The sequence below is a fragment of the Mandrillus leucophaeus genome, unplaced genomic scaffold, assembly GCF_000951045.1.
Source record: "Mandrillus leucophaeus isolate KB7577 unplaced genomic scaffold, Mleu.le_1.0 Scaffold638, whole genome shotgun sequence".
Lineage (NCBI taxonomy): Eukaryota > Metazoa > Chordata > Mammalia > Primates > Cercopithecidae > Mandrillus > Mandrillus leucophaeus.
This window is the reverse complement of record NW_012106897.1, coordinates 194,995-204,674: the sequence shown is the minus strand read 5'-3', so window position 1 is coordinate 204,674 and position 9,680 is coordinate 194,995. Positions and strand designations below refer to the sequence as shown.

Genomic DNA, 9,680 nt, shown 5'->3' with positions numbered 1-9,680 from the left:
AAACAATAGAAGACAACTAAGGAAAGAGTCTTCTGGACATTGGCCTCGGCAAAGAATTTAGGACTAAGAATTTAGGACTAATTTGCAAATTATGCATCCAACAGGGGGCTGTTACCCAGAATTTACAAGGAACCCCAAAAACTCAACAACAACAATAAAAATAACCCCATTAAAAAGTGGACAGAGGACAAGAACAGGCATTTTTCAAAAGAAGACATAGAAATGACCAATAAGCATATGAAACAAATGCTTAATATAACTAATCATCAAAGAAATGCTAATTAAAATCACAATGAGATACTATCTTACATCAGTCAGAATGGCTATCATTAAAAAGTCAAAAATAAAAGATGTCAGCAAAGATGCAGAGAAAAAAAAATGCTTATACAAAGCTGGTGGAAATGTAAATTAGTAAAATCTCTACAGAAAACATTTTGGAGATTTCTCAGAGAATTAAAAATAGAACTACCATTCAGTCCAGCAATCCTACTAGGCATCTACCCAAAGAAAAGAAATCATATGAAAAAGATACCAATCCTCATATGTTTATTGCAGTACTATTCACACTAGTAAAGATACGGAATCAACCTGAGTGTCCATCAACAGATGATTGGATTAAAATGTGGTGTACAGCTTTCCAACTTGGACCCGGCAGAATGGCTCCCGCAAAGAAAGGTGGCCAGAAGAAAAAGGGCCGTTCTGCCAGCAACGAGGTGGTGACCCGAGAATACACCATCAACATTCACAAGCGCATCCATGGAGTGGGCTTCAAGAAGCGTGCCCCTCGGGCACTCAAAGAGATTCGGAAATTTGCCATGAAGGAGATGGGAACTCCAGAAGTGCGCATTGATACCACGCTCAACAAAGCTGTCTGGGCCAAAGCAAGACGGAATGTCCCATACCGAATCCGTGTGCGGCTGCCCAGAAAACGTAATGAGGATGAAGATTCACCAAATAAGCTCTATACTTTGGTTTCCTATGTACCTGTTACCACTTTCAAAAATCTACAGACAGTCAATGTGGATGAGAACTAATCGCTGATCGTCATATACATCAAATAAAGTTGTAAAATTGAAAAAAAAAAAGTGGTGTACATATTTACAATGAAATACTATTTAGTCATAAAAAAGAATGAAATCATATCTTCTGTTGCAACATGGATGGAACCAGAGGCCATTATCTTAAGTGAAGCAACTCAGAAACAAGTGGGAGCTAAATAATGTGTGCACATGGACATAGAGTGTGGAATGATAGAAAGTAGAGACTCAGAAGAGTAGTAGGCCAAAAGGGGGAAGGATGATTAAAAATTGCTTACTGGGTACAATGTACATTATTGGTGACATCACCACTGAACAAATATACACATGTAACAAAACTGCACGTATGCCCATTAAATTTACACACATAAAAAATGTATTCCAGATAAATAAAAGTAAATGCATAACTAGATACATTATGAGGAAATAACAAAACACAGAGATGTTGTTAAAATCTACCAGGGAGAAAATAGAGACTACAATTAAACTTATTATTACCAGTAGATGCCAGAAGAAATAAAATTATGTCTTTAAAATTCTTAGGGAAATACCTATCTATCCAGAATTTTATTTCTAGCTAAAGCACATTCAAGGATGAAGGTAGAATAAATACATTTTCCCACAGACCCTTCCTAAAAACAAACAAACATAAAAATAATTTTTATAATAAGGAAACAGAAACACACCCAGAAGCAAGAAAGAGATAAAAGAAAAAGGCATATATAAATTGATTTTTTAAACTAGTAATTTAACTACTTACTGTTAAAATAACTATTTGTGTGTGTATGAGTTTCACCTCAAAAGAGGTGAAAGTAAAAATCTAGGCACTAATAAGTATACAGAGAAAAAGTGCCAATGAATTCTAAAATCCCTGTTCTATTCATACAAGGAAATAAATTGAAAATTTGTTAGAAAATTTTAATTCTTGAACATGATTCTTAAAAAATGAAGGGTAACTACAAATAACAGAAATAAAATTCATAGCATTTGGATGAGTAGAGGGAAAAAATGAAATATATAAATTTGAAAATCCAAGGAAAGGTAGAAAGGGGGACAAAGTGTAGTGAAGAGAAACAAAATATTCTGATAAAAATAAGTTCAGAAATAGCAATTATTACAATAAATGTAAATACCTAATAAATAACAGAGACATAAGATTGAATGATAAAATCCAATTATATGCACCTTATGCAAATCACTTTTAAAACAAAGCAACTTAGAAAAATCCAAAGATTAAAATTACTACCTGAAAGAAAGCTGAAGTAGCAACATTAATATTATTAATATTAGATGGAATATATTTTAAGGTAAAAGTAATTGAATAAGAAACATTACATAAAAACAACTGGGATGCTTCAAAGAATATCTAAATCATGAACATCTATGCATAAAATATATAAAACAACAAATACATATTTTCACATATACATTACCATAATAGCACATTTAAATACTTTTCTTTCAGTAATTGATAGATAATGAGTAGGACTACAGAAGATTTGAATGAGGTAAGTAGGTAATTTGATTTCAAACAAATATACATAAGCTATGAATCTATATAAATATATATTTAGATACATATATTTATATTTATATGAATTATATATGTGTGTAGATACCCTGCACCTAACAAATAGAATGTAGACATACTGCTGCTCCAGTACAAATGGAACATTTCCACATATTCATAATCTACTAAGCCACAAAGGAAGTCCCATCAATTTCAAGCAATCAAATTTATACAGACCATAATCTCTAATTACAATGCAATTAAATTAGGAAACAATAGTAAAAGATTGATTTTTAAACTATATACACACATATTACGCTGAGCCAAACACACAGTAACAAAGAACTCATAGCCAAACAACCACATTAAAAAAGTACAAAATTTATGAGAATCATCCAAAATATTTTAGGTAAATCTTAGCCTTCAGTTTATTCTGTAACAAGAAATACTTATGTAAAAGACCTATTGTAGTAGGCAGTGCTATACACAAAATATTTCCAGTTCTTCTGGCCATATGGTACCATAGCATATCCCTGTTCCCTTGAGGTTAGTTGTAACCATGTCACTTGTTTTGGTAAATGAAATGTGAGTGGAGGAAACTTTTGCCACTTTTAGGCAGGAGCTTTATGAGCTACAATACAGTTGGCCAGATCACTTTTTTTTCTCTTAGCACTATCAGAAGCATGGAGATGGAGCCTCTCTTAGCCATGCACAGGAGCAAAGATGAACCCTGAGTCTGTATCATCCTTCTGCCTGTCCACATGTGCAGGGTAGCAGCATCAAAGGGACTGATGTCACCACCTCATTTTCAAGTTAGGCTTCCACAGTAATTCTCTGGATTTCTGTCTTCTAAAAGCTGAATTAGTTTAGATTTTCTTCTTCCAATAGGCATCTGCCATTTGTTGGCCTAATCACCAAACAAATATGTAAAAATAACTTTTATAAGGAAACAGACCCAGAGGTAAGGGAGATATAAGAAAAAATGCAGGTATAAATTGATTTTTAAGTTAGTAATTTAACTATTTACTGATTTTTGTTTGTTTGTTATTTTTTCTGTCTCCAGTCTTCTAGTAGTATCAGAGCTTTCAGACATAGTTTCCATGTACTAATACAAATTGCTTATAAATACCATCAAGTAAAGCTCAGAGTCTGAAAACAGAGGCTTTCATCTGGTTATAAATCTGGAAAACTGTACTCTGTCTTAATTCTCCCTTATCCTACCAATTTGACCATCCCTTAGTTACTAGAACCTTTCATCTTTGAACGTTTTGCATTTTGATTTGAAGACAACGACAGCTTTCATAAAGTATTCTATGACAATTGACACATATCTTTTTTTCTGAAAATAAACAAAAAACATTCCTGAAGATTAAAAAAAAAAAAAAAATCTGTAATCACAATGACCCAATCCTTCTCTGACAGGATTATAATCATTGTTTCTGTGAAGGACCAGGATGAGATATTGTAGTTGAAACACAGATCACCCCTCTATAATATCATTGTTACTCTTTTCTGAAAATTCATTATGTGCACAGACTGTGAATATGCACTAATTGAAGGTTTGTTTTGAATAAACTTGCAGCAATTTCTCTGAAACTGACTTATAACTTCCAGAATGTGAGGATTTGGCGAAGAGAATGGTGTACTATTTTCTGTGGGCTGCGTTCCATTGCAATTTACTTAGATTCCAAGAGTCATGTCCTTGCACCTGTGTCAGATTCCGTTATGAGAACAAAAAGATCCACTGACAGGAGGGCTTGTTGCCCTGTCATGTCACATAGACTTCCAAATGATTTCTAACTTTTGTTTGTAACACTTAGGTGTGATGGCAATTTTTTTTTTTCAGGGGAGTTTTATAAAAGCTCTGTAAATTATCAAAGAAAACGAACCATTTTCAATTAAAGAAAAAAAAATCGACCACATTGACTTTTATGATGAGAGAAACATTTGAGGAAAATGAGAAAATAAATAATTCTAAATCCCAATAGTTTCAAAAGCTTTAGAATAGATAGCCAACGTGATGGAAGGATAAATTACCATACTTTTCCGGCTAGATTCAAATTATACCGAATTCATTCTTCTCTGTAAAGTTAAATTTTGAAAAATAAAGGTGCTTTTATGTAAGATGTTATTTTTCAAAGTTTAAGTAATCTTGGGCACTTATTTTTAAGAAAATCAAATCTTGTTCAAAAATGTCTATTTGCTTTGGGTAAAAAAGTTTCAGATTTTTTAAAAAAGTCCCTGATGGGTTTTTTTTTGTTTGTTTTTTTGTTTGTTTGTTTGTTTTGTTTTTTTTTAATTTTTGAACTTCAAAACATTTCCAAAACCAGTATTGGATCTGTTTGGGTTTGATATAGTTCGTGGCATTGTTTCTTTTACGTATTCTTAAAAGTGGTATTGACATTTGAAGAATCCAAATGGCTAGAAATGCAAAATAGGACAGTGATAATTTATGCTGTTTTAGTCATCTGCTCAGAAATGCACACTGAATGAATAGCCATTGTACTGTCAAAAATGTTGTACCAGCACTGGGAACTTTGTTGATCTTGGAAGCTTACTGTTTTCTAATCTGTGCTTGGTGACCTTTAAAGTTCCAGTAATATTTGCCTGTTAATGAATCAGACTTTGTTCAAGGCATTCCATTGACTGATTTCGCATTAGTCAATAGTTTTTGTTTAAAAGCCACAAGGACCAGAGCAGAGTACTCTGCTTGGTGCTGCTTAAGACCTAAAAAGAGATACTACAGTTTAGGAGCTTGGACTCTGAAATCAGACTGCTTAGCTTCAAAACCTGGCTCTGCCACTTATGGCTGGGTAACTGTGGGCAAATTGACCTCTCTGTGCCTCAGTTTTCTCATTTATAAAATAAGTATCTCAAGGAGTTGTTTGGTCGTTAAATAACTTAATACATGTAAAGGGTTTAGAGCAATTCTTGGCATTTTGTAAGCACTAGATAGCTTCTAAGATAAATTGTAGAAAGTTTCTTTCTAATGGCAGTAGTACATACGTGAGCTATTCATAAAAACAAAACAAATCGACCACAGAGGAAAGGATATTGATTAAGAATTAGAGCTGGGTACTATATCCTAGTTTTCATCCCATGCGGACTGATAAATGAATATCACACTCGCCCTGATGCCTTACCTAACAGCTTGATGAGGATAATCAAATGAGATAATGAATTCTCTTAAATGAGGAGATCCAAATGAGATAATGGATTCCTTCCTTCCTTCCTTCCTTCTTCTTTCTTTTCTTTTTTTCCCTCTCTTCCTCCCTTCCTGTCTTTGTTCCTCTCTCTCTTTCTTTTAGAGATAAAGTATCACTATGTTCCCCAAGCTGACCTTGAATTCCTGGGCTCTAGCAATCCTCCTTTCTCAGCCTCCTGAGTAGCTGGGACTACAGACACATGCCTCCGTGCCTGGTTGAAATAATGTTTACTTTCTACTCGAAGCCTTCCCAAAATTTTTAGCCGAATTGCTCCTTCTTGATCACTCCTTATGCTGTTCATTTATATTTTCATTATGATACATAATATTATTTTTTTGTGTTATAGTTCGTTGTTTATATGCGTCTTTCTTCAACTAGATAAGTTCTTGATGGTGGAGACACTGGTTTCTTACTCACTTCTTAAAACTCATCTAGCACCTGAAAATAATAGACATGTAATGAGTGTTTATTTAAAGGGGCTCTTACAGGTATAGCTTGACAAATCAACAGAATGATTATTATTACTATTATTATTCTTGTAACTACCACCACATGTGACTTTATAGGGTATAATTATGTGAGTTTGGGCATGAATATGAGTAGTAGAGTTGGGTGGGGTTAGAATGGAGCAACTCACACAGGGATTTTTTAAAAATAAATTCTGACTTCTTGTATTTCTGTTTTCTCTTTCCATAATCTCCCTACATTAAAATATAACACATTAGGTGCAGCAAGTATTTTCTTGGCTATTAATGGGGTCTGATGTAAAATAATTGATTATTATGGGATCTGCAAAAAGCCTCTAGTCTTCCCATGTTGTTACCTTACGATAAATGAGGTTTATGGAAATAGCTAATTATGTGTTTGTCTAAATTCCAGCTAGAACTTGGAGATTTATTTATTGATTCATTTATCCTTTAAAATTTTTTGAGTATTTCTTTGCCATGTGCTAGACACTATGCTAGGCACTGCACATGGGCAATGGGACCTGCAGTGTTCAAGTCTATTCTGTATGTGTAAACAGGAATCTCCATGAAGAGGCATAAGAATCACTCAAACTTGTGGTTCAAATCGACTTGAAAATACAGTTGGGGATCTTTGATCTTAGTTTAACACATTAGGTTATTTTCTTTTCTTGCAGTAATTGGATCTATAAACTTGAATTAATGTAGTACTCATATTAGGGTATGTCAGCTGTACTGATCGCAAAATTTAAACATATGAATCTTACTCTAGGAGAAATTTTACTCTGGCCCACTAGCAACTGCTAAGAACCATCATTTTCATGACTGAACTTGGGCAGTAACATAACCTCGTAAGCTCATCTGTAAAACTGGGATAATAACAGGCTGTTTCTCAGTTTCCTTGCAGAATTATTTTTATATACTCAAGAAGAACCTATGGTGCTTTTGCGATTCTGTTGCTCAATCTATTTAATATTCATAGACACTATTAGAAATATATGTGAAAAATACAAATTAAAATAAGTTCATGTTCTCTCTTAAAATTCACTAGAGTGATGGTAGTTCTGAAGTGTAATTAATAGAGAGAAATGTGCATTTCTTTATCCAGTTTTGAATGTGTGATATGTGGATGTTTCACATTACCTTACGGTGTATCAAATGTATGCTTAAAGCACAAACTTTTAAATGAGACATGCACTTTCATTTCTCATATCTTCTTTGTAAACCTCTGAAATCACCTACAGATTTTATTTAAAATGAAAACACTACAATTGAGCAACTACAGCATGCAATCTCTTTCAAAACACAAAGCTTACTAATTTGCATCAAAATAAAAAATCAAGACAGCTTAATTAAAACCTTGACACCATCAACCTCTTTAATTATACGTTAAAGAGACTGGCAGCCTGGGGACACCAAGTTGAAATCAGTGTGCATTTTGAGTGTCTCTGGTGTGTGTACATGTGCAATTCACAAAAGGGAAAAAAAGAGGGGCATTAAGAGAAAGCAAAAACATTATTTAAATTTTCTTTGGACATAAATAATTTCACACTTTTAAAACAGGTAGGAAAAGGGCAAATTTGTCTTTTCAGAAGAATAATGCAGACTAGAATTGTTAAACAATGTTTCATCTCTTTTCTACGTCTAAATTTCAATGCATGCTTTCTTTTTAAAGAACAAAGATGATAATTAGTACTTAGAAAACAGGGTTCAAAAGCTTGACTACTGCTTGTTGGATGTATATAGACCATATTGGGTAAACGAACGAGGAGAGGGCTGTCTGTTTCTCTCCTTCTTTTGGGTGTATATAAATTGTGCAGTAAAATGACTGCTTTTCTTTACATCTTAATTCTTGTTGTCTTCACTGTTATGTGCCTATTCCCAATTTCTTTCTCTAGTGTGGGACCCAGCAGCTCTTTGTTCTCATTGTGTCTGTCGTCTCCCTTTCTTTGTGTTGCAGGGATACTGCTACCCGCATCTGCCACTGAGCATGCGGGAAAAATCCTTCAATAGATTCTTTACTTAGGACTTTCAGTAGTATAACTCCACTTTTCCAGGTTTTGGTAATAACCAAAAAAATCGTAAAGACAGACCGAAACTTGGAAAGGTGATGGGTGATACAGGTGGTTAGGTGGTGGGCTAGCAAGCTGGGATACCGGGAAGGTTAAGGGAGTCATCACACGCATTTATCTAATTTAGGGAAGGTCTCACCAAGCATGTTAAATGCAAAACATCCACCCTGCACACAGAAGCTAGAGATGTAGATTAACAGTTGAGAAGACACAAGTGTTTCTGAGCAGGAAGACACAAAACCGTATCTAAAACCAATAGATACAATGTGTTAGCAGTTCCAGAGAAACGAGGTACATTGTCACAAAGATTGGTATGTAAAGTCCCTAGCAAGGACTTTCACTAGATAGTATATCATCTGAGGATGAGAACCAGTGGTGTAATTTTTCTCATAATATAATCTCAGGTTTTCCTTTGATTGTGTTAAACACTCAAAATGCTAAGTCAGTATTCATTGAACACAACTCGATTAAATTCCTCTGCTTAAAACCTCTTTTAAAAAAGCAGATTTGCTCATGGTTTCCAAGTGGTAAGAAATAGCAGATTTGCAGGTGAGATTAAAGGGTATTGGGTAGAATTCTGAGGTTTTCTGCTTTCCGCTTTCCCCCCAGCAAGACTGCCTTTAATAACTCATACATTATTTAACAGAAGGCGCACTAAACAATTTTACTCATATTTCTCTCCATAACCATTTTTGCCTATTGTACTCACTGCCCGCATCACGAGCTCTTAGAATGGTTCCTGGCACAGAGTAGGTGCTCAAAGATCTTTTGTTTGGAGAATGCGTGAATATACATAACATGAAAAAAAAAGCAGTTCTTCTTTTATTGTGGCAAACAATGGTGGTAACAGTTCAAATTGGACTATTTTAGAATAAATACTTAAGTAAACACTTGTCTCCTTAGCAGCTGGCCACTCTACCTCTTAGAGAGAGGGCTTTCTTCTCTTTCTTCTCGGCCTCCTGTCTCCCACCATTTTGTTTCCCTATTACCCATGAGTACATGAGTGGCATCGTCCCAAAGCCTTTCTGTTCCCCCTATCCACTTGTCGATTTTCAGAATAAGGATCCCCAGCCTTTAAGTTTTCTATAGGATTCGTTAGTCAGTGAGTATTAAATGCTGTCATGGAGCCTAACAGAGAGCTGGGAAGGAAGCAAACCAGCGGGCCCTAGGTGCACTCCTCAAGGGCCAGCACCTGCAGCTGCTTTTTTGGGAACCCCCTGGCCCCCGCACCTGGCTCAGAGACCCGCGCAGTTCGCTGTCCCAGCAGCTGCAGGAGGTGCCTGTGGCGGGAAAGTTCAGGCCGGGTCCAATCAGGCACCTGGGATTAGGTAGCAAGGGTGGGTGCGGCTTCCTGGCCCCCACCAGGGCTGCCGGCCCCGCCCCCTGGGTGG

The 9,680-nt window shown here is 35.4% G+C and overlaps 1 pseudogene across 1 annotated transcript; it reads left to right on the top strand.

The window, feature by feature from the left end:
• The first annotated feature begins 625 nt into the window (after positions 1–625).
• Positions 626–1,074, top strand: LOC105554267 (annotated as a pseudogene). The gene has a single exon (XR_001008300.1). The product of XR_001008300.1 is annotated as a 60S ribosomal protein L31 pseudogene (transcript).
• The last annotated feature ends 8,606 nt before the right edge of the window (positions 1,075–9,680 follow it).